Here is a 27561-nt window from a genome sequence, read left to right on the forward strand (position 1 = left end):
CCTCTGTGCCATTCTTCTAGATAGTTGGTTGTTAGTAAGGCCTTGTGCACTTTTCTCAGATTTATTATTATAATCAGATCAGATTTGATTTTGTTTTTAAGTTATATTCATTATTTTCTTATTAACTCTATATTTTTTTTCGAATATTTTTACACTTGTAAATTTACATCAAACAAATCCCACTCGATTGGATGCTGCTGAACTCATGCACTAATTTTGTATGTAAGATTTTTATTAAAAGTTAGATATTTTTTCAATTTTGGAAAGCACTTTTTAAATCCTCTTTTCACCACGCAATTTTAGCTTTTAAAATGGAATTTTTATTTTTATGGTTAGGTGACTTTTTATATTTCGCGTTTTTATAATTGAGGGCACTTTGAACACGACTGATTAAAATATGTATCTAAACATAAAAATTTGTACTTCACTAAAAGTTTCCTGTATATTTTAGAATTATTAGGCAATCGGTAACTTTGTAGCATACTGTGGACGTATTAATAATAATAAATTAACTTTTTTTTATGACGAATAGTTTTGTAAATAATTTGTCGTCAACTAGTTTCGGAAGAACTTTTAAGCAAATTTTTTGCCGTTATGAGTATTCTCATTGTAATCGTATTTTTCAAGTTTACAAAATTTATAAACGATTAGTATATATGTATTATTAATAATATATTTTTAAATTACATATAAAAAGTATATTTAAAAAATACGTATTTTACAGAATAAATGTAAAAATATTTTCAAAGGCCACAGATTCAATAGATGCGCGATGAAAAACTTTGATTGACAAAAACACAGTCGTAAATAAACCCTCATATTTAATGACGAATTCTGAGGAAACGTTAAAAATATTTTGGCTAGTCTTTGTTTGCAATCTTCTGAAATGTTTTATTCGTTACATATTGGAAATAATGTTTTTACTACATTTAAATGGTTGTGTTTAAATAACCATATGTGATCTGATTACGATTTTTAATGGTCCTAGTGTGGTCATGATTGCATATTGGAGAACCAAATCCTTTTGTCTTTTGTCTCTGGATGTGTTGCTTTCGATAATAAGTACGTAAATTTCATTTGATAAGCATTTAGTTAGGCGATACATTTCGTAAATGTGTTGTTGTAAACTAACATTTGCAACTTTGAACACGCCTGATTATTGACAGCTGTCTGATTTACACTGCTGAAGCATCATGTATTTGTTAAATGCCTTCGCATTCGAACGACTTGATTAATACAATTTTTTCTGCAGCATAATAGTAGTTGTTCAATTCGATTCAGGGCATTTACTAGCACTTTTACTTTTTTATTTACTCTTAAAACTAAACTTTTACATTGATCGCTGCTGTATTGCTTGTTTTTAAGCCATTTTAAAGTGTTTAAAAGTACTTATTTAATTTATATTCAAATTTTTATTTATTAAAAAACACTTTTTTTGCCTTTTATTGCAAATTTTAGCATCAATACTTTGATTTTCATTTTTAAATTCAGTTTTCCACTTTCTACCCATTGGTTTAAATGGCAAATTGTTTACCATGTCTTATTGAACATGTTTCAAGGTTAAGCACTTAATCATTGCACAACCTAATCTTTCCATTTTTGAAAATGTTAATGCATAATTAACTTTAAAAAAACTAATGTAAAATGTTGAATAGCTGTAGACACTGATGACAGTTCATAAATATAAAAAAAAATAATCTTGCATCTAGTGCTGTGTTAGGCTGTGTAGACTTTGGCTTAACTCTGTATTTTATTTATTTATTTACTGTAATTCTTTCATTGCAATGGGATAAACACAAACAATAATGACTATATTAGTAGAGAGATAAGTCTGTAAATCAGTGACAATTATTTAAATTATTATAAATTATTATTAGAGCTTTGAATCAATAAATGTCACTATGCACGATTTAAATAATTTTTCTCGATATTCATCTGTAAGATTGAGAAAATCTAGGAAAACCTATTATATGATGATCGATCAGACTTATTATGTTATAATAATAACTAATTTCGATCTTTCAAAATAGACAATAAACAATACTAGGGTTTATATGGAATTGAAAACCACGTCTTTCAGGCATTAGTCACAAATTTATACTGGTCTATCGTGTTGGTTAATTTATCTAAATACATACCTTTAGGTTAATGCATTGACTTAGAAATTTGCAGTAGTGTGTTCCGTAAAAAATGTATCGTTAGAGTATATATATATATATATATATATATATATATATATATATATATATATATATATATATATATATATATATATATATATATATATATATATATATATATATATATATATATATATATATATATATATATATATATATATATATATATATATATATATATATATATATATATATATATATATATATATATATATATATATATATGTGGTTGAATGATTTGATGAATGATCTGAACAACCACATGCTGGGCTTTGCCCACACCGGATGTTCATATTCTCAATTTTCCCCTGAGGATGGCTGGGCGAATCTGGCCGAAACGTAGGGACCATGATTCCACACGGAATCAAAAAAGTACGCGGAGTAATCCGACTCCTAGAAATATTAACCATATATATATATATATATATATATATATATATATATATATATATATATATATATATATATATATATATATATATATATATATATATATATATATATATTTAAAAATCTTGTAAATTAAATTGTCATATCGACCATCTTATGTTGTATGAAAGTTTTACATCCAAGTAATCACAAAAAATAAAAAATAAGTATATGTGGATGTATTGATTAAAATTATGCCTTTGAAAAAAATATATCATACACTTACTAAATTTTCATGTTCCTTTTGTAAAATTGACAGTTATGGAGTTAAATTATTTATATTTAAGCCCATCGTATTACTCTTTATGATATTAGCACACGACTTTTATTATAACAATAGTAATATGTGACATCAGCAAAACGAATAACAATCGGAAAAAAGTGTTATGAAACGGTTTATCGTTATAATTTCGTCACTTGCCCGATTGGTCATACATTTGAGTAATTTACTCAGTAGCAATATATTGTTATTCAAAAACATATTTGCGAACGGAGCAGATTTTCCATATAAGTAGGTACCGCACAGAGCGTTCAAAAGTCAATTTCGGCAAACAATTTCAGAGGTACCGCACAATAGGTAATCGGATTTTATGTCGCGATTTTAGATCCACCGTTAAATAGGTTTAGCTAATTTGCATAGATATTACGCTCAATAAATATGCAATTTCGCGAAAATGATTGGACCCGATAAAGCCGCAGTTGCGAAATGGCAATATTATATACAAACGTGAAGTATATTACTATTATTTTATCAAATTCAAAGGTAGAGCACGTCTGATCACCAGTCAGATTTCATTATCTTTTAAGTTGTGCTCCTTGTCCACCAGGTGGCAACAGCTGGTAAAAGAAGGCTTGGTTCATACTGTGAATGTGAATGGTCATGACCAATGCACAAATTTATATTTATTGCGCTTAGTTCTGGTTTAAATCGCAAAGTGTCGTGTACCAAAGTATGAGCTTCTATATGCGGACAGAATATATTCAAGGTAACCTTATTTTATTGACATTATTTTTTGTATGGGTGTCAATGATAGCTTGTAAACATCATCGTATGTTCCATAACCTCATTCAGTTGCAACTAGTTTAATGTTTATTTATAGTAATTGAAAATTGGAATGATCAAGAATGTTCATGTTTTATGGGAATTATTAGAATATATATTTATTTGACATTTAATCAATAATAAGTATATTTGTAATTTTATCAATGTTTTGATCTTAATAAAACAGCAATTACATCTATATGATATCGTAAATGTTATCTATACTTTTAATATGTTAGTGATATAGTGTTTTTAAAAATACGTTTTTCGCGATACAATTTTACATTGCAATTGAGTTATAACTAGGTAAAACAAAATTAAATTTTCACTAGTTATATATTAAAAATATATTTAGGTGTAGAAATATTATTTATCTAATATAAATAAAGTAAAACGGGAGTTTGTGGAAATTCGTAAACTGATTAGAATATCATAAACTTTGTATTTATATCGTGAATATATTACATTGACGGCAATGCTAGTAAAAACACTGAAATATAACTAAAATACAAACAAATATTAAATATATATATTTTAGTAGTATTAAATAAGAATAAAATTAAAATATACGATATGAAAGATACATTATTCAGGAATCAGATTGCTATCACTAAGATTGCAACATAAGAGCGTGTTTCAGAGTAAAAAATTTGGTTTCGACAAAACATCCGTATTATATATTTCAATTACAATATTGTATCTTAGAAACAGTAATCATCGTAATAATATTCCATATTATAATAGACTAAGCACTACGTGAATATACAATTCGTAATATGATTATATTATTTAAGTGTCTCGTATTTTCGTATTATCACAAACCCCATTACTTTACATGTCTTATTACAAATAATACCCACGTGAGTGATACATTAAAATTACCATTTGAAAAACGGTGATTTTTGTAGAATAGTCATTCGTTTCATACAAACTTTTTTTTTATTTTGATTGATTTTCTAAGTCTTTGCAAAATTGTGAATGCTTTTGGAGGCACATTTCTAAGAACTATTTTATGCCTTGCATATTCTATACATATTCTATTTTTTTATGGATAACTATTATTATACATATATGTGTTATTTGAGAGTTAAAAAATGTATTAAGCTAAACTTGAATAATTAAGATATAATAATGATATTTTTATTAGTTCTTGAAATTGCAACTTATACATTCATGAAATGTGGGCAGACTGAATATATGACTGTGACTATAAACGGACAAGCTGGAAAATTTGTAGGTCGAATTGCATTTGCTAAAATTGTAATTGCATTTTGAAAATTGTTTAGGCTTCTCCTATGAATAGTAAGCCGTTCATTACGATATCAAATCAGTTGAGGTTGTTTTATAAAATGATGTAGCATATTTTTTAATACAGTAAACCTCAATATTTTTTTGAAATTTAAATAGATGTAAAATCGAAAAAAAATTAAGTTAAATTTATTGCATTCTAAAGTGAGATAAAAAAATATGCAAATAATTAAAACCAGTACGATATAGTAGTGGTATAAATCAGTGACTAATACATGAAAGACTCGGGTTCGAATCTCATATAGCCTCTAGTGTTTTTTGATTTTTATCGTATTTAAGAGATTGGAATTGGTGATTATTATATAATTATGATTCTGGTCCATCATCACAAAATATGTTTTCCTAGATTTTCCTGATCTCACAGATAAATATAGTAATAAATAATGTCCAGGCCAGTTATCAGGGGTGTATATTTTGATAAAAGATAAATATGTTATGGTAACATGTCTGTAACCTAAGGATCCAGTCGTTTTTAAATCGGGTTGAACGCTGGGTTCTGGACCTTGTGCTGAACCAGGATGACGTGAAGAGAGAAGCGGCTGCTTTTTTGCTCTTCTACGTTTGTCATTGGTCAGCGGTTGATCTTGATGGTCTAAGTTAGAGAGTATGTATAAATACTGAGACACCCTGTTTATCCCCATTTATATATAAAGACAAACTAGAGAGATTTTGGTATCGTCTACTTTTGATGAAGCGGTGAATTACAATGAACTGGAGTGTGGTATTGCCTCTGACCGTTGCATTGTTTTTAAACAGGTTGAAAACGTTTGACACTTGTCGTTCAAGCAGGTTTTGAACGCTATTGTAATACATTTTTATGAACGATACTTTCTTGTGAAAGTATCGTTCTTCTTTCACATGAATTTATTAAGACATCCTCAAAGTGCTGTCGATACAATATATGTAATAATATCATTGATGGCCATTGTGATGCATCCGTCTATTGTCACGTACGGTCTGCTTCTTTTTCTTCTAATATCATGTCCGACTCCAGACTATAGACTACAGATATCTCTTTCAACATTTATTCGACTGCCATCACAGCCTATAGGCGTATGTGCTACTACAAAATATCTTATTTTTTTCGATTCATTTTTTCCATTATTGCGGTATGAAAAAGTTCATATTTTGGACATCGAATCATGTGTCTGAAGTATTCCATCTTTTACAGTTTTATGTAGGAAATTTCTTGGGCAAGTCCTAGTATAAAGAGAATCTTGAACGGCCTGCGTCGAGCATTAATCTTTTGAAATTTATGTTAAGTACTTTTAAGCTCTAGCGGTCAATATGCCTACTTGCTGATTAACACGCAGGGGGTTTTGTTTCTCATGCTTGTAAGTACATCTATTGATTGTAAGTTGTAGTAATTTTTTATAATTAATAAAATGTATGTTACTGATTTACAGATTTAGATTCCAGTCTGGTGTCTCAGTACTTACTTAGTAGTTGTTGATTGTGTTTATTATGTTGTAACGCGTTGGGCTAACTTATGTTTCGTCGAAAGCTTAAAAATAGTATTACGGGAATTTTATAACATTCACAATTTTCCCTTTGCTCGGACTATTAAATTTAAGAGATTTAAGGATATAGTAGTATATTATTCAAGGTCAATATCTATGTTTTTACAACAAAAATAGGAATTTATAAGATACATATATTGTTAATTTAAATCTCAAATAAAATGTCAAAAAGTTTTCTTGGGAAAATAAATCTAGCTAAACTTTGATTACATTTGCAGTGTAGGAGTCTACCGACAAAGGTTACCGACCCTTATGTGTAAGTGGATCGATATTCTCAATCCTTAATCCGCCAATATGATTTTATCAGGGAAAACTTGTAGCTTTGAATTGTCTTCTAAATAATAAATGTTATACAAAAATAAATTACATCCCAAACATCGGTCGCGAATCTCACGACGTTCTACAGTTATGATGTATATTTTTTTATGGATTACATAAAGCCTATAGTCTCGTTTGTGTCAAATCGCCCGTACAAATCTAAATCGCTTATAAAATGTAATATAAAATCGTTTCAAAAGGGAAACGGTTCTGTAAAGTAGTATCTAAGTGGACCCACATGCTATTTCCACGACTAATTCTATATTACTGACGGGACAGAATTGCCATCGGGACAATGCTCGCATTCTGGGCCCTTAAAGTATCCATGTATACAGTATGTATGTGTGTATTTACACATATGTACATGCATACATACGTGTACTGATATTTTTTTTATATATTACGTTATTACATATATTTTCATGCGGTATTTCTAACGAAGGGGCCGTACCTTTGTCGCGAGGACAATACCGGAGGCGAATAATTCGACCATAAAAAGCTTCGCAATAATCCTGATCCGTCAGAATATTCCTTTGAATATAATTTTATCGGATGTCGGATGTGCCTTTACTTTACGTGTGTGTGTATGTACGTATACGTATTCGCATGTGTGTAGACATTGTAAGGATTTAACAGAGACCGGAAAAATTATACGTCGCTTTATCATCTTACTGTTTCTTTGTGAGATGAAAATTTTCAATATGAAACGATTGTATTGAACATTTCTATGTTGCATGTATGTATGACACATTTGTATGTACAAATGCTGTATAACATATAAAGATAAAATGTATTTTTTCCAATTTGCTGTTTTTTCTTTCTAAGAAAAAGATTTAATTATAATTTTTAGATATGATTAGTGTAATTTGCAATTTTGTTCAAAGTAAATAAATTACAACAATATATACTCGTATATGTATTAATAATAATTTAAGATTATTAATTACTTGCATTTTTCAACCAAGCAAAAAAAATATTTTTAGGATGTAGGGTTTGAATCTTTTTTGTTACTTTACCTATTATTTGTTTATATGTGCTCAAAATGAGCTCATATTGACTTGTTAAACATTAGGTATAATACATAGGTTTCCAGACAGAAATCTGAAGTAAATCTGCGTAAATTCTCCGCTGACCATGGTCTCTGGGTTTTCGTTGTTTTGCTATCTGAATTTTATACGGGCGTAGGTGCAAGTGTAGATACAAAAAGCGCCAAAGGGAGCCATAAGAAAAGCCCAAAATATGTGAGCGCCGACGAATCTGTAATTCTGGGTCTTTAGCCACACTTTCACTTACAGTAGCAATATTTTTGGCTAAACGGGCGCCACGATAATAAACAGGTCTTATCCTATATCAACTTTTTTTTACTAATTTGCGAATTGTTCGCTCAGTAGGATGATAAAATGGACCATAATCTTCCCACAAATTTCTATTCACAGTTCGTACAAAATTGTTGATTATGAAGAACAATTAAACAATTTTAATGCATTGAGCGGTGATTAAGCGTTCATTTTGTAAATGTGTTATAGCAGACTAAAATTTGGCACTTTGAATATACGTGATTATTACCACTTTAGGGGGCGTAGCCCTAGAGGTGGTTGACCTCGCGGCCAATGAGACTCTTCGTGAACCCTATCAGACTGTTTATTATGTTATATTTACAAGTTTGATTATGGAAGTTTCTCGCGATGTAGGTGTTCGTGCGCAGGTGATGATTCTCAGTGTTCTTAGGCTGCGTGCGGCGAGTGTCAGGTGTGTTGTTAGGGTCTGTCGGAGAGGGCGCGTAGCTGGTTCCTCCGTATGGCTGCTGGTAGATCGACTGCCGCTGGCTCTGCTGTCTCTTGTCTCGTGCCTCAGCGTCTCGTATCTCGTGGACCGTCTGCCAACGTCTCTAGATCGTCTGCCCACTCCTCGTCGGAGTCCGGGCTTATATCCTTTAGAGGGATGTACGCGTGCGTCGATCTCCTAGCCAATCGCTGGAGTCGCTTCGTAGAATTCGAGAAATCGGATGTTGCATATTCGAAAGCGAGTTTTTTGCTTGTCCAGACTTTCGAATTCTACGGAAAGGGTTTGCTGTTATGATGATTAATTGCGTCCGTACCGTTAAGTCACAAAAGGGATTCTCTTAACGACCCGTGTTGTGTGGTCAAAAGAAATCCCTCTTGTGCCATGAAACCGTCTTATTGTTAATGCATGAACGTTTTTGGTCACGGTCATCAACAATGAGACAATTGCCCTTTTTTGTGTGTAACTATTTGTGTGACTATTTGTGGGGTCGCCACACCACCTGTCTGATTCTCAGTACTGCCAACTTACAAAACTCGAATTGAATCAACTTGTAGATATAATGTCCTGCCACTTCTCTCTCTCTCTCTCTCTCTCTCTCTCTATATATATATATATATATATATATATATATATATATATATATATATATATATATATATATATATATATATATATATATATATATATATATATATATATATATGTATCTTCTTTGCCTATTTTGGCATTGAAGTCTTCTAGAATCACTAATGCGTCATTTTTGGGGACTTTTTAACATTGCTTTGGAAGTTCCTCATAAAATCTATCTTTATTTTGCTCTTCTGCCTCTTCTTTTGGAGCATATGCATTGAAACGAAAGTTATATTGAATAAGGACCATTTTAGTCTTAATTTGGATAGTCTGTCATTGATTGGTTCAAATCCTATAACTAATCTGGTAGTTTTACCAGTTATTATGAATCCTGTACCTCGTTGTGCACCTTTGGTTGTCCCATTGTAGTAGAGGATATCCAGGCTTGAGACTATGTCCGCACTCCAGGCTGAGTGTAGTCATAGTCTCAAGCCTGGATGAAGCTATATAAATATTTACATCCTTTGTAATTCAACTTAGGAAAAAATATATTGTATTCAGCGATTATTTCACATTTAGTAAACACTCAATAGCGACGTTGCTTGGTTATCCCAAGATATATTTTATGACGTGTTCGATCTAAGATAAGGTCTAAGAACGGCGGATTATCTCCGCAACGGTCGACTGCTTGCTGAAACTCAGTTTTCTTATACAAATGTATATATCGACTATATATACAATAAGCGCACCCAACTAGGGCATTTAATTTATAAAATGTATTTTTGTCAGTTGTCAATTTCGGTGTGGCGGCGTTTCAATTTTATTTTTATTTTCAACAGGCTACCAGAAGCGACAAAATTGAATTTGACTCGCGCCCTGAAAATAAATCCGATCGAAAATTGCTTTTGTCCAGGGGTAAATAAGGTCCCTCGGTTGGGCAGGGCCGGTCTGGTCAATAACGCGCGAGTTACGGCTAAAACGCGATACATGTGACGTCTCAATTTGCGGATGGGCTGAAAAATGAACTAGGCCCGGGGCGAAATTAGGCTTTAACGCGTCGGTAGTTAAGGTCGCGTTTGCGATGACGATGCGGTGTCATTAAAAATGAACTTTATTGCCGCGCCGTAAAGGCCATTTATAGGACAAATCAATTTATGTATGTGCCTTAAGCCCGAAAACAACTCGACGGAGCGTTATTTATCGACTGAATAAAATATTGAGAAGCGCTTAGCTGTGTGTGGTGTATTATATACAGTTTGTGTAAAGTTCGAACTTTACAGCTATGATTTTTGACAGCGATTAAGCTTGACGTTTTACAGCAATCTGAAAGAGATTTGGCTTAAATCGATGCATTAATATTGGCAATCGCTCTTGACTGTAAATAAATGTATGTTTTAAAAATCATAGATCTTTTGTAAGACTATAAGCAATATTCGGAATATATGGCTAGTAAAATGTAAAGAAATATGATTTGATTCATGGCGGAAATTTTGTAGAAAAACCGTGTTTTGTTGACCCTCCAAAATATTATTTGATGTACATGTGTTCGCTACATACAATACACAACCTAAATTTTTGTATCTGTATGCACTTTTTTTTTGCTGCTGTTGGATTTAACCATTTGGACGCGGAAATCGACTAAAGTTGATTTTTTTATTTCTTTGTGCAAAATTCAGTAAAAAAAATGTTTTTAAGGAAAAACTTTTTTTTTGTAAATAAATATAAAATATCATTTTAAATAAATATCAAGGTAAAATTTGCATTTAAAAAAAAAAAACAATTTTATATTTATTTTTGATTAACGCATCCAAAGGGTTAAAGCGTAAAGGTAGTACGTAGTCGCTTCGATGGCAGATCTTTGGTTGCGTCGGGTGGTGCAACTCAAAGTTGGTGCTTGTTTTTGAGCGCGTGTCCTGGAGGTGATGCTCAACAGGACGCGAGGCGTAAATCTATACTCAAGGAATTCCTGGAAGTGAAGTAGTAGTCCGAGCGCACATGCTCAGTGGAATCTAGTGTGTTTAGTCCAGTTTTGTGCCGCGTTATATACTCCGTTGTGCGAATAAACCGTATCCCCACCCCGTATGTTCTGTGTGTTCCCTGAGTATCTGTGATTTTAGACTTAAAACAATTAGTTCTCAAATATTTATTATTTTAATCTAATTGAATAGTAAACGATAAAATTTTGAAGATGAAAAAAACATGTTATTAAAAATACAAAAAAATATGCGTATGTTAGAATTATTTATTTATATTTAAAAAATAATAAATCATTCAGTGTCTCATCATTATTTATTTTGATGAAAAACTCGGTATGCTCCAAAAATATTAATATAATAAATTACTTAGGAAAAATTTAAATTAAATATTTGTATTGATTTAAGAGAAAAAACATTGAGAAAGTCCACAGCATCACAAAGTTAACTTAAAAATTAGTAATTTATGAAATTTCGGCAATTAAAAAGTGTTTTATCTTAAGTTTCTTGTATTTGTTGGCTATTATTTGCTATGGTAATGGCTGCTAAAATAATATCAATATATAAAGATAATATTCGCAAGAAGGGTACATTTGGACTATATATAATGCATTGGTAAACTAGAGAAAATAATGAAATCATGAGTTGTTATAATATACAGCGCTTATTTAAATATTATTCAAAACAGCTATGCTTTTAGAATTGCTTGATTTTTGATGTTCTTAGATTTTTTAAATATTCCAATGAACATATTAAAGTAATACATTATGAATACTCCAGAAATAAATTTCTACCTAGGTTTCTGAATGCATTGGAATCCATGATGTCTATATTGAAAAAAATAATTAATGGACTGTTCAAAAGGTATTATAAGTCATTCGGAAAATAAGATGCTATATACAATAGATAGTTTTTGGACTTTCTGAATATAACTCGTATTCTGTAATACTTCGGAAAAAATCAGAACGTCTATTATTCATTAAAATTAATTAGATTTGCAATACAATGTTTGATATTTAGAGTCAAGTTAGTAAAGAGTAAAATAGTAAGATTTTGATAAAATTAAACTCAATTCAAGATTTTTAGGTAATATTTTATTTTATCTTTCGTCACCCCCTCAAAGTTTTCTCACTTGCCACAAATATCGAAGTATGAATGTGTCACTTATTTAAAATGAAACTCTCACTGAGTGGAAGGCTTAAGCTTAAGTCTACTTCTGTTCCAGAGCTTGTTCAAATTTCTAGCTGCTTTATCTGTGACCAATATAGTATTTGATTCAATTTTTAAAATATATAATTTAATATAAATTAAAAGCAATACTAAAAATCTACTCTTGATCTAACGACGAAACATTAGTGTGTATATGGTTTAAAAAAAATATAGATTATGTATACTTTTCAACAGAATTATAAAAAAATAACAAATTAAATAGGTTTTTACCGAGTGATAATATCATTCGGGCCATGAAAAAAAATATTTACTATCTACTTATTTATATTTCACTAATATGTATTCTCGTGCTACTCATTCATAATAAGGTTACAATTAAATGCATATTTTAGCTCTTAAATCTTTGAGTGTGAGACCAAATTTGGCTGAAATAATTTTATTCTTGCATTATTTGTACCGTGATAAAATATAACTTATACACATTTTCAGAGAAATTTTCATCGCGATCAAAATAATTGTTTCATCTGATCATCAGTTTTGAGACATTGCTTATAAATATGTAAAGATATAGTTTTTTACTTTTAATAAAATTTTAAACATAATTAGATTGTTCTTCTTTAGTATTAAAGTTGTACTTCTACTCTAAATAGCAATTTAATTTTGTTTCAGAACACAATTCATTTAATTTGACAAATTTCGATCGTTGAGTATTACGTAATCCAATTAATTACAAACGGACCTAGCGGTCGATGTATTCGAATTTGAATATTTCCCATCCCTCGAAGGGCCTTCTTTGAATAATAAATGAGGTTTTGTAGAATCCACGGACTATTGTTTCCACTTGAGCCCGCACAATTATTGCCAACTATTCCACACAACGAGAAGAATATTAAACGCTAGCTGTGTTTGATGTTTCTATAATATTGGAGCTGTGGAAAATATTTCCAACATATTTATTAAAATATTTATTGGAATTAATAAAAAGTTTTACAGCGCCATCGAGGATATTGCTATTGGAGCTTTATTCGTAATATAAATATATGTTTTAAATCTATCATAAGAATTTCAATCCGAACTTTAGAGCGTAACTGAAACGAGAATACGTTATGAGTTGTGCAGACGTTCGATATATTATATACTATTTTAAATATATAACATTTTCACGATCATACTGGCGAGCGGCAGCTAGGATGTGAAAATATTACGATTGCTATAAATATTTTTAATATTAGATATTTTATACGAAGTTGGAAAATTCAATGTTCTTCAATATATTTATATAGATGTTGATAAATATATAAATAAGTTAGGAATAAAAGTAAATAATATAATTTTTAAAATCATATTTTTTATTTAGTTGTAAATAGAATACTCGGTAAAGCTCTTTTGGTTTATTCCATTTATTCTATTTGCAAAGGTTTGCCGACAAATTTAGCTTTTTTATTGAAAAAACGTATTTGTAATGAATATTTTATATTTCGTAGAATATCGAAATATTATAAACTCACTTCCTTTTAATATTAATTTATATAAAGTCAAATAAATATATTATTATTATTTTGACTTGATACGAGTGATATAAATAATATTAGAATTAAAATTACGTTGTAATGTAAAAATCAAAATAAATATTTTTTTTTTATAATGGTTGAGCCGTATACTTTTCGCATAATTAGAACGTATTTTATATCAAATACGCGTTATGCGAAAGATTAATTTTGGGGTTGGGTCATAAGGGAGAGCATCGGTCGCGTGAGATTTAAAAAAAAAAAAATTAACACGTATCCACGGATACATGGCCAGTTCAGGGGTATCGTGTAAATAATTAATTACAATAAGGTACGGCCTCGTGCACATAAGTCACTTGTAAAATGGATACCGGGTCGAATAGGGCTTTTAACGGGCCGATGTAAGGCCATTTTTCTTAGGGAACAATAGACACACGCGATGGCGTAAATCATTTTGGATTTACGAGTGCCTCCGTAACTCATCTGCGCAAAGTGTTTTGAAAGTGGGAGGGGCGGAGAGGGTGCGCTTGTCTATTATATTGACGAGAGCTGTGTGATGAGGCTGAAGGGACTTCTGGGTGAGAAACTACTCCAATGATTTCGAACGAGAGACTTGTTGGATAACACAGAATGGCTCGACACATTATTAGTAATAATCTATTACATTAGGATCTCGCACGTGATAAGTGCAGGTGTATCGAATGTTTTAAATTCGATCAAAGACCAACTTGATTGTTCAACCCAAAATACAACTAATCCCGGGATTCATAGCTATCGTAAATCATCCGAGATACCGGTACACCGGAATTGGATTCTTTACTCATGACATTACTGTTGAAATAATTTTCTGTTAAAATGAAAGTATATTATTTAAGACAAGACTTCTCATTGAGCATACAGTACACACCGTTGATGTATGTTTTTATGAGACAATTTTATGTGCTTCCCCTGAAAGTATTACACGGTAGCTTACTTTGTAAGAAAATACGTTTTCATTATCTGAAAATATTTTCGATTTGAAATGTTTAGATTTTGTACAAACATGCAGGGGCAAATATACAACTAATTAAAAATATATTTGCCTCGAGTGGTTTAGATATATCATAGAAAAGTTTTATCTTCACAATTTTATCTAAACATCTGGCACTTTCACGGATCACAGCAGTAGTCACCTGGCTGCAGATCATTAAACTTCTCGGACGGATCGTCTTCAATTACACTTTCACCGCGGCTGATATTTAAAATATTATGGTTTATTAAATTCAAGGTATTTACAGCCTTAAATTATATTAAATAACCATATTATTAGACTCAGAGGTTTATGGCTTTAGGTGACTTCTATAGAAGCCATCCGCGGTGATAGGGTTAAGATTAACTTATTTTTTTGCTTAGTTAACTTAATTTGCTATCTATATGGCAAGTCGTACAAATTGTACTTGCCATGTAGTAGTTTTTTATTGACAGCTACTAGTTCTCTTTTTATGTTTTATATTTAAGTTAATGTATGCATTAATGGCAATTTTTAAGCAATTATTTTGGATTAAGCATATATTACGTAATGAATTATCAGTTACATTGGATTATAAATGAGCTCAATTTTGCATACACAGCAGAGTTTTCTTGCTACTATTATAGCTTTAGCAAAAATGGTTTGACAGTATTCGTTTGTTGCATATCTTTATAACAGTCATCGCTTTAGTTTTGATATATTTATTACTAATTCAAAAAGCTAACTATTAATTTGTAGTAGTGTTAACAAGTCGGTTATCTCCGACAATTTCCGCCCTGGTATTCTCGGAATAGTTTTTAGTTTCTCGTTTATCAGGAAAACAACAAATGGATTGTATACCTTATTAAATTGTTGCCAATACAGAGAATAACGCATAGACGATTAATATACGACAAAATAATCTTTCTAAGATAAAGTCCTCCATTTGGCTGCCAAAATTTCAATCTACAAAAGTAAAACGATTAGATTTGTTGCTGTTGATTGAACCATTAATACAGTTTAGACACCTTACCAAACTTTTGCAGATGGACTTTTGAATGGGTTGACAGTTGGATTTTGTTATATAATCGTCTGTAACACATCATCACCAAACTCTTGGAGACGTCATGGTCTTGTTTCTTCTCAACCCTGTAGTTTCCAAACCAAAAACGCTGGAATCATATTTGTGTCTGGATCATAAATCTTGTACAGTTTGTTTATAGCCGTTGTTGCAGAAGTGTACGAAAATATTGCGTTAATCCTGGGATTATCTGTTAGTATAATGATAAAAATATTTCCTGAAAAATATAAGTGATGCTGACATTTTTATTTACACTCTTCTGTTTGAGATTGCTTTCTAAAGCATGAACTTCAGACGAATTCCAGGTCGGTTCACATGCTATTATTTTATGATTTAATATACATAACTAAAATTTGGATTGTAGTGGGTTAAAATTGTCGGTGCCAGGTGTTGGTGCGAATTGTCGGTTGTAAATGTCGGTTTTCCCGCAGCCGATTCCAATATGTCTGAGTGGATCGGGCGTGTCCTTCTCGCCAGCCCCCATTTGCTGTCATATTTCACACGCTTTATACGGTCATGTCGAAACGTATTACGACCAAAGACTGAGTGCCCCATACACGCATCAAACGTCGTTGGACGGAAGCTTTTACTCGTAAACATTTTATTATTTGATCCGCGCGCGCATGCGCACTTTACGACGCATTTTATAATATCTGTCTGTCTGTCTGTCCGTCCTCATGTATGGCGAAATTTTAGATTATTTGGGTTAATGGTAGGAAAGGGGGCAATATTTTAACAACCGGTTCTCCATAAAAAGTTTTAATGCACGACGCGGATGTATGCTACTTTCGTAGGACCTACGTTTTTATTTTCAAGGGAGAATAAAAATAAGAATTCGCGCTGGTGGATTTTTTTAACAACTGGTTCCATTTAAATGTGGTCAATATTATTAAACTATTAATGCTTCACGAAATGAAATATTCAACGTGCGTAGGCACTGCTTATTAAGATAATTTCTGTATATATTATATAAAATTATCATCGTAATTATGATTAATTAGAATATTGAAATTTTGACATAAATAATGTAAATACATTAATGTAATTAAGCAGCACTTGTATGAATATGCTTAAATTATATTTCGACTCGTGATGTCGTCAAGTGTAATTATTACTTAAATAAAATCATATTCGTTGAAAAATCAACGAAAAGTACATAACATAAATATTTATGTTTTTACTCATAAAAAATATAACTTATGTATCTATTTCAATTGTGTTACTTATTATATTTTGTATAGTTTCATACGTTACGCGCGAGTAACGTAATTTCATGTAAATATGCATGTTATAATAATAATACTTATAAATGGTTAGAGGTGTATGGATGAAAGGTTGTTGAATTAATGTAAAAATTTTATCGGATAATAGGTGATGAAGTTTAAATATATGGTATTAAAAGTCGCATAGTTTTCGGTGGAGTATCGAGTTGAATTATTGTCGGCTGTGATTTGTCGCGGAGCAGCAAGAATCTATCGTAATATGTTTTTGTGGTGATGTTGGATAATCCAATGATGTGTCTAATGCTGAGTCCTGGAAGCGTTTTTCTCTATCTGCCTTTCGCCCACCTATTAGCACTAATAGGTGGTCCGCAAAATCTTAACAATTATTAACGCAATTGTTTCAACTCGAGCTATATGTCCAAATTAGTGAATGGATGAGATTAAACAAATCAACAATTAATTAAAAAAAAACCAACCATGTGATATTTAATAATAATTTTGATATTACAATCAGTGTAAATAATTCTTTAATTACAAAAAGTGATAATATATCAATTCTTGGTCTACTTTTAGATAATAATTTAAATTTATAGAGTCATATTAATTATATAATAAAAACAATATTAGCAATGTCAAAAAGTTTATACAGGTTTTAAAATATATTATCATATAAAACTAGATTAAACATTTATTATGTATGCGCATATTCATAGTCTTGCGTTTGGGGATTTACAAGTAAATTTATATTAAAATCACTTCAAGTTAATCAAAATAGTGCTATAAAAAATATTAAATTTGCCTTTCGATGCTCATAAAAAAAGGCATATATATTTGAAATTTCTTTTACCAAAATATTAACTAATAATGGTAACAAAAAAAAAATTATATACAAAATTATTTGTTCAATAAAATTTAATATAAAATATTTAAGAGTACTTATTATATTTTAAAACCGCAGAATGAGTCATGCAGTATTATGTAAATAAAAAAATATATATTTCGTATATATTTTTATTTGTTCGATATGATAACTATACTAGTTCCATGAGCTTAGTCCTCTTTAGCCGGTTTTTTCAAGCTGTCCGCATTGAGGAGTTTGCTGCCTCGATGTTGACGTGCTGTTCGAGCCTCGTTTCATGTTTAGCAGCAAAACGTTTTATAGCACTGGCGACGTCTGTGACACATAGTTCACGATATATGTCTCCATCGCGAACATGACAATGTTTCGTAGTACTTTATTTTTTATTTTATTTCGAATTCCTATATGGACACTATTGTTTTTAATTTTTATCGTGTATGGGAGATCTGAATTAGTGATACCTAATAATATAATTATAATTACGATTGATCATCACAGATTAGGTTTTCCAAAATGTTTCTAATCTAGTGGGTTACTAAAATAAAATCGAGCTAGGTAGTTTTTAGTGACATCTATTGATTGTAAGCTAGAATAATAGTTTATAAATAATAAAACATATGTCACTGATTTACATAGGCGTTTCAATAGTACGTTAATTATTTAAATAAATAAATCTTTGACCTTCACCTATTATTATACATATAGGTTCATATTGAATATGTTGCAATATAAAAAGAAGTGCGTTCCAAAGATATTTTAGTCAATCCTTCAAATATAATACTTTTTATCTTATGATAATATTATTTATGTGATTTATATGGGGGTAAATCGTTATATTTAATATTATAAAGCAAATAATGTTTAATTTAAATTATAAATCATATATTTTATTATTTGTGTTATGAACATATTTTACGTATAAAATTTTGTGAGTAATAAATATGGAAAGTTGTTTACTGACAACTTTTATAATAAAAATACTTTTACGGGAATACGAAGCATATATATAAGTATATTTAATATCGTGCCAGTGTTTCGTGACAAAACTAAAATTTAACATGTCGTTATGATAAAATTGCTCTCTAATTGTAGCAATTATAAAGTTTTATATAGCATGTATTGTTGAAAACTGTAAATATTTCAGTAATTATGAATTGAATATAGCTTACATTAATTTTATAAACTATATTGAATTGCATTAGTATTTACGAATATGCTTGACTTTAAAACCTATACACTATCCATTGAGTCAGATCGGTTCAATTACATGGGGATGAATCTCATTCAGACACTGATTGTTTAGAAGTGGACCGAGGTAATTCCGCGAAAGTTCAGTATCATATTTTTATGTATTAAGCGCTGTTCTCGGTAAAAAGTATCGCAGTTAATAAAGTTTTTTCATATACAAATACGTCACGAGCATAAACCGAGCTTTTTATATTATATACGCATCATAATAATTTAATATAAAGTATGTACGCGGCGAACGGGCCACATCATATTTCTCCTTGTTGTGCATTATAAATTCAAGTCGTTCATTTTTACTGCTTTCGAAATTATCATGTATCTTGTTGTAGCCGAGTTTTCGGCAATATGTTACAAGTTTTCAGGCGCGGTCGTGCGGATGACACGACCTTGTTGTAGGTGTGTATGTGTGTATAGAACATAGATGTTTATTTTCCGTAATTGCACGAAAGCGGGGTAAGAGGTGGGTGGCTCTTTTTCCTCGTTCGGCCCTGGATTACACAACTATAGTGGCCGGTAGATTGACTTTTTTATTCATCCTTTATGAGCGTTAAGTTAATTAGTGAGAGATATTGTGATATTACTTGAGAAGCAAAAAATGTTTGCTTGATGGTATGCATGTTACAGTGAATGTATATTACTAGTGAAAATATATTTTCCCTGGTATTTCAGTAAAATCATAGTGGAATACATTTTCACTAGTAGATATATACTTCTACTAGTGAAAAGGAAATTTAATTGATAGGTGCTAGTGAAATTATAGGCTGAAACGACTTTAATATTTATAAAAATATTTAAATATATTTAATCTTGGTTATTAAAATTAAGTAATTATTTTTAGAATTGTGCTTATTTTATATGAAAATTATTTTTATATTTTTTACTAACTAATACACGGACAATACAATTTTACCGTTGTGCTTTAAAATTAATATTATAATACTAACTATTTTTAATGAATTTTGTTTTAAAAATTAGTTGTAGGGCGACACATCATCTATTGAGCTAATGGAAGTTCTAAAACTACCTATAGTTTTTAAATTTTAAAGTTGAGTATGCTTAATTAGTTTAGGCTAGGTTTGGGTTTGAACAGTAAATATACGTTTGCGCAACTGGCAAATTAAGTTTCAACGACAGTAGGACACATCGCCAGTTCAAACAAAAATGTTTCAAGCTTATGTGTACCAATAAAGTTTCACTGATATTGACCAGTGAAATTGTAAATCAATTATTTGATACATTTCTCTAGCCTATTTAGTGAAATTATATCTCTACTAATTATTTTTAATAATGAATTATTATATTTTAACAGGAATTCAATTTTTATTTCTCTTGCAGATGAATTGGGAGTTTTTAGTAAATTAATTTTTATATAAATTTATAATTGATATAAATATTCTCACTTTAAAAACAATTGAACATTAAAATTAGCATTAAATAAAAAAATATTTAAATTAATTGTTACTTTTTTTGGGGTAAAAGTCAAAGTTTATCTTCTTACGCTTGCGACTTTGACCCACGAGAAAATGTTGTCTTATCGGGGATTAAAGAACTTTGAATCCTATATATTTCGTTTTATTAATCGTCAAAAAATAAGTTTACCCCGCGCGTCCGTACATCACGGAAGCCAGCGGTATAAGACTAGGCAAGAGTTTCCTGCTCGGGTTGGCCTCTATTGTGCTGGTATTTGTAATATTATTTTACTATCTAATGCATCTCGGCCAATTTAGAATATATATAAAAATTCCATTTATAAAAACGTGTGTACAAACGTTTGTCGCAAATTGCATGACTTTGCGGTGATTTGTTTCAATGATTTATATTTATTTTGTTAGAGAGTGGATTTTTCTATGTCTCAGAGATACATTATTAGAAATTCATTAGTGTAACCAATCTTTTTTTGCATAACATATTAAGTTGCAGGTATAATTAAGAAGGCAGTTAGTGGAGTTGGTTTTTGTCGGCGTGTATTAAGTATGTTATTGCATCTTGCCATCGTACTATGGATGACACAATACTGTGCGGCCAAATATAATTTTTTGTGTTTTATTCTAGTATTATTATTTGTTTGTGTGTTTTAAAAAATCGGAGTATTTTGATAATACATTTTTTTATAAAGTCATATATGTATCGATTTAAAAAAATATTGTATAAATACATATTTTAAAATATTACGTTACCTCTAAAAATACATGCAAAAGTTAACATGGTTTTATGTCTTCTTAGTGATATGAAGTGTGTTTTTTCAATTGGGATAATTTGTTCTAAATAACTTCTGCGAATTTAAAATTCTTACCTGTTGTATTGTGTCTGTGTGTTACCTGATTAAGTCTCATGCATACAAAAAATATTCCGTCTTATGTAGAGTAGTAAACAAGAGAAAACAAGTAAATTTAAGTCCATTTTCCATTCCCTACTATACTTCTTCCTGAAAAGGCGACGGTAGCAAAAGAAGAGATACGGTTCTCCCTGTGGCCGAAGTGCCCGTTTTCTTCCATTTCCTACCAGGACCGCAATAGTGGTCTGCGGAACTGCGGCCGGCGGATTGCTTTTTTCTTTTTTTTGTGTTCGTTTTATTCTGCGCGTTACGGCCGCAGAGATTATCAATTTTCACCGGAGGTCGTGTCGTAACGACGCTGTGTATAAGACAAGCATAACGGCCGTCCCGTTGTTATGTGCTTTCTTTATTTTTTCTCGTCTTCCGTTCCTTTGATTAAAACACACGGCCTCGGCGCGTTTGCATTGCGCCCCTCCCTAGGGGTCCAAAACGCGCGAAAATTATCCTCGGCAAAAATTTACGTTGCTTTTTCTTCTTAGGACACCAGCGCTGAATTTACGTTGTTTTGATACAGTTTTGTAGTCTCGAAATATGTAAGCGCTTAGCTTAGATTTACTTGAGACTATAAAGTTTTTTAATAGAATACCTAAATGAATGAAAATGCTTATTGTAAATTTGTTTTTGAAAGTCACATATTTGCACACATTATTTTCTATTCTTCGTGTTGTACTTATCTTTCACATTTTACTTCTTTAAATATCAAATATTTTTTTTATAATGGTGTCGATTGATAGCATGAGTTTTATATAGAATTGTTTGATTTACACGAAATATATGAAATTTAATGATTTAACGTTAATAATAAAAACCGAGACGTATGTGTGGGTATCAATCGCAAATACATGGGTTTTGAATTTACTGCCGAAAATGTGTTTCTCAAACTTTGAATATATAATAATATTAGTTAAAACTAATAATCATTTGTAATATTAGGACATACTTTATTATGGGTATTATAATATGTTTTTACGTGTACGATCCATAAATAAAGTACAAACGTTTAGGACATCAGGGGTCCCAAAAACTTAAAAAATGTTAAAAAAAAGTATGACTATTTTAAAAAATTATCATTATTATATAATATATATTTTTTTGAATAAATTAAGTTTTTAATATTTTTTTAATCTTAACCAATTTTAGTTTAAAATTATCTTAAAGTTGGTTTCATCAGACCTAATCTTCAGATGTTCAATCTCTGTATTTTCAGGCAGATTCTAATTTGCGAGTTTTATTTATTTCTGAAAGTCACGGTTTGTGTTGAACTTTACAACCTCTGAGTTTCACCTTGTTGAACTTTACTCGCGAACCAACATTCGATCTTTCTGGGCAGTTGTATTTCGTTTTCTTCCAGTTTTGGCTTTGATTTGTAAGAACCACATTCGTTGAACCATTCAGAGAATTTTGGGTAGCCTGTCATGAACAATTAATGTGTTTACTAGTTTCCGATATATTCAGTCAATAATATGCAATAAAAATTTATTCGCTCTTTTAACTTCACTTAATTCGCGATTTTTGGTATTTTTTAAATGTTTATATAATATTTAAAATAAATTATTAAATAATAAAAAAATGGCAAGTAAAAGCCGAAATCACGCAACTGATCTTAAGCGAGACTGGGTAATTTGAACTGCAATCTTTTCTTAAAATTCAAGTGAGCAATAAAAACGACAAATTCTCCTGTATAGTTCTCAGAATTACGGTTAAAACTACCTGCAAAAATATTTCTGTCAGACTATGCATTTGTAAAGAGTTACACACTAATATAAGAGGTGCCCCAATATTATGGCCAAGGCTGTATATCTAATTTTGTACATTTTTGTAGCAATTTTTTCATAATCAAAATTAGGTTTTAAATAAGTTAAAAATATATAGTAACATTATACGCATATTAAAGGAATTTCGTAAAATTTGTAAATACAATAGTCTCCAAGTTAGTATCTTTTTATGGGTATATTTTTCATGCGGTTTACATTTAATGCAAATTCATGAAAAAATTTGATTTTTTTTAGGTTTAATTTAATTTGTTTCTCTTTTAATTATCATGAGATTGAAATGTTTATATTTAAGTTTATTTTCAATTCATTGTCTTTTTATTATTGCGTGGGTTACTGCTGCTCTATTTACTGAATGTGTAGTGAAAATAAGTGAAATAATGTTTAACGCATAAAGTTTTTTTGATTGTCATCAATACACCAAGGTATCTGCATTTAGAACAATCAATACAACAACAATTATTTAGCTATTAGATTAAGGCATAATCGGTAATTAAAAAATAAAACTAAGAGCACCTATCGATGTATTATGAATAAACTAAAAAATGGGGCATTAACATTAACTGACCTTTGAAAAACATTTTTTATTTTACACTTTTAAAATCATCTTACATTTTTTATTGTTGAAATAGGACCAGAATTTTAAATTCTTGCTGGAGAGCAGCATGGTCTAGTTTTGTTAGTCAGTGAAACCATTGAAGCATCAATAATATCAGCAGAAATCATTTCTTTGACGAATGAAATTGGCGGAGAAGGTTTTAATAACTTTAGCCTAAATGATGCGTATAATGCCTATAATTATTAATATATTATTAATATAACTTAAGAACTAGAAAATGATAATAAGGCGAATGAAAATCTAGTCCCCTTTACTGCACATATAATTTTAAAAGAGCTTCAACTTTGCAGTAAATTAAAAAAAAATATGTTCTTTTTAATATCGCGAATTCTAAATGAGCCTTAAATTTTAACATCCCATATTATTATATATAGCGACGATAATTCTATATATATATATTTTAACTCATTGGTTCAGAGTTATCCGGTTTAAAAACATATGGAACGCATCCCTAAGTTTTTAACGTAATCCATGTTTTTTATGCGTTGTCCTGTGAAACGCATCTACCGCATAAAAATGACCTCTGTATATATTTTGATAAATAGCGTATAATATACTAAACTGAATTTTGCATTATACGATTCATAAAATATTTATATATATGTAAAATAATACATATTATACAAATTATGTGTTGAGAATATATGCAGAAGCTTTAAATAAAAGTTTGTTTAATGGTTCAGCAAAATATTCGCATTACTAACTATTCAATAATTAGTTAAGCTATTCTACAATTCAGTTTAAATTTGCGACTCCTTTAGGAATTAAACTTCATATTTAGTTCTGCAGTTGATATTTATTAGCTAATTATATTGTAAAGGCACTATTGTTAATTCATACAACACGCAATCGCTTGATACAAAAAAATATATAACATATAATTTTAACTATCAGAGATGCAAAAAGGATTGAATCTAACAGTTTTATTTAATCTCACCATGAATGCTTAATTCGATTAAAAATCTCTGAGCGCAAGTCAACTTTTTAATAAAATTTTTCATTTATATTGTATTACACACAAACTGCTAACAATATTGGACGTGTATATACTGTTATAATAAACGTAGGATTACCCACAAACTTTCGTAAATTGATAGGACGCTATTTAATTTCATCCATGTCAGTGACGTTCAATAATAATATTTTAATCTTGATATTGAACGTCCATATATATTATATAAAACCTCTTAACTCCTAAGTACCTTCATGTCCTTTCAATTATGAATGATGGACGGGGGTTTCTTATTTACTAATGTTTTTTCAAGTTAAGTTATTTATTTACTTTTACTATCGCTTTTCGTATTAAGATATTGGACACGATATATTCGATTTCGTTGTATTTGATATTAAAATGTAATAAACAAAGTCGACAGAAAAACTACGTCTAAAAATCTGTGTGCAATTTAGTTTAGGTCAATGTGTGAACGAATTTCAAAAATGCGTTTGTATCGGCGAATCGAATAACATTAGCATTCTTTCTGTATTGAAAAGGTCTAGGAAAGGAAAGGGGATAAATGTGTGGGTCAACGCGCTGCCTAGACCCGTGGGGTACAAAAAGAGAAAATGGAAAAATTTGCGTTCTTTGAGCCGGGACGCCCGCAAGCATTTGATGGGGCGTCACTGTAGATTTGCTCTTTGCAATTCTTTTCAAAGTGAATGCAGAAAATATTGTCTGGACGCATTTCACATTTATATGTTGAGAGATAGATTTAAAATATTCCATTGTACATATATATACAAAGCAGTAAAAGCAATGTATTGTACATATGTTAACAAGTAATCCATATGATATTTTAAATAAAAATTTGATTTAAAATTTTTTTTTCATTATGAATATCGGTGACTATTGCTTTAAGTTTCATTATAAAAATTATAGTACTATGATTACTTGATATGTACACTGCGGTAAAAGTGCTTGATTTGAAACTTTTTGTTAATGTTAATGAATTTGAATTAATAAACTTTTACTCTCTTACCCACAGTGAAAACGAGCGTGTGTGCGGTGTGGTAAAATTTCAGTACTTTATCCCGCGGCCGCCTTAAACATTCCCTTTTAGCGTCTTATCGCATTACACATAAACCCGGAACTTAAATCCCCTTAGGGGACGCAACTCTAGTTTATATTAATTCATATTTCATGACGTGTTGGAAAGCGAAGAGAGCGAACGTTGTTACTAGTTGTTTAAATTGCTGCACGGCGACATAATGAAATTCGTCGTAATATTTTGTTTCGGGATTGTTTTGTGAATTTTTGATTAATTTTGTAAACGCACAAACACAAAGGCTTTGACTTTGCAAACCGACACCGTTCGTCTTTATTACCGCGGTTTACTGTACGCTCGCTGTGGGCTTATTTGAACAAACGTTCGAAATAAATCAGAACTAATGATGATTAATCATAACGCTTACGTCAAAAACACATTTTTGAGATTGAACTTAAACAATTTTACAGTGCTTAATCATTTTTTAAATATGACCTACAAATTAACTGGTTAAACCTTGACATGGCTGCAATCGTGATCAGATTTTTTAATATGGTATATTCGAGTGCTAGTTTTCATTATCCGGTACTCAACCAGAAAATTTTGTTCCACAGGAAATTGCGAGTAAATATTTAATAAGCATTGTTTTATTTACGCCACTATATTTATATTTAATCATAACTCTAAATCACGGCAATTTAAAACATTTAATTAAAAGTATAATGTCAAACAAATTTTACCAGAAACGGTGTTACTAACCGAAAAATAAAAGCGTTTCGAATATCGCTCGTATATATAATCGTTTCTAATGTACTTTTCTTCCGAGTTTTCCTCCTGAGATTCGCGAACCTGAAAATTCGATTTTCTTTGTTTTGCGAAGGCTGTTTTTTTTCTATTTATGGAAGAGATGTAAAGTACAAGCTATATTCAAATAAAAAAATGCTGATACTCTCCAGTCAAGATGCTTTCAAGTTACTCTCAAGTTTTCGCCGTGCAGCCAATCACATTTTTCTCTAATACGTATTATTAATTTTATTTTTCATTCTATTCAAAAAAGCCACAGCCGAAAGGATCAAAAGATTATAAATTGGTTGAAAAGAGAAAGCCACTTCAAAAAGATGTTCATCTTAAATCGCTAGCGTGATTTTATCATCGCAAGCAAATTCGATCAATGCATCGCTGAATAATTAATATATTTATTTAACGAACTAATTATTAGTTATATTTGATGATTAAGAGAATATTTTATGACCTACTTAATCAAAATGTTCATAATTAATTTAAATCCATGTCTCATGACTGTATATACATTTTAATATTCAACTCACATGCATTATTAAGTAGCATTTATTGGAGTTTCGGGGTAGTAATAAAATATATTTACGCTCGATATGAGACTTCGTTGAAAGGTTATATGCGAGACTCGTATTTTGAGTGATTACCAATATGTATTGGTTGACGAATCCTCAGAGAATTAACTTTATATGCCAGAATAGCACATGAGTCTGAAATGAAAAATGTTTTAGCAAAATTAAAATGTGAATTTTATGATAATCTTGAATTAAGATTAAGTCGAATCTCGAGAATTAACATTAAGTCGAATGTTTGTTGCCATTGGAATAAATTGATCCTACATAACCTCCCAAGTAGA

At 30.4% G+C, this 27561-nt stretch overlaps 1 protein-coding gene across 4 annotated transcripts in view; it reads left to right on the forward strand.

Moving 5' to 3' along the window:
* The window catches only part of rho-5 (rhomboid-5), a 210099-nt gene that overhangs the window by 10727 nt on the left and 171811 nt on the right, over positions 1-27561 (forward strand). For 2 of the 4 annotated variants that reach the window (XM_088205859.1, XM_088205860.1), the window contains exon 1: positions 3449-3595. The exons of the other annotated variants lie outside the window; for them this stretch is intronic. The gene's annotated coding sequence lies outside the window, so the exon portion shown is untranslated. Of the gene's footprint in view, positions 1-3448; positions 3596-27561 lie in introns of those variants that run through there. 4 annotated transcript variants of the gene reach the window in all.

Source organism: Plectrocnemia conspersa, unplaced genomic scaffold (assembly GCF_051122295.1).
Source record: "Plectrocnemia conspersa isolate PC_06_02 unplaced genomic scaffold, ASM5112229v1 ptg000002l, whole genome shotgun sequence".
NCBI classification, from domain to species: Eukaryota; Metazoa; Arthropoda; class Insecta; order Trichoptera; family Polycentropodidae; genus Plectrocnemia; species Plectrocnemia conspersa.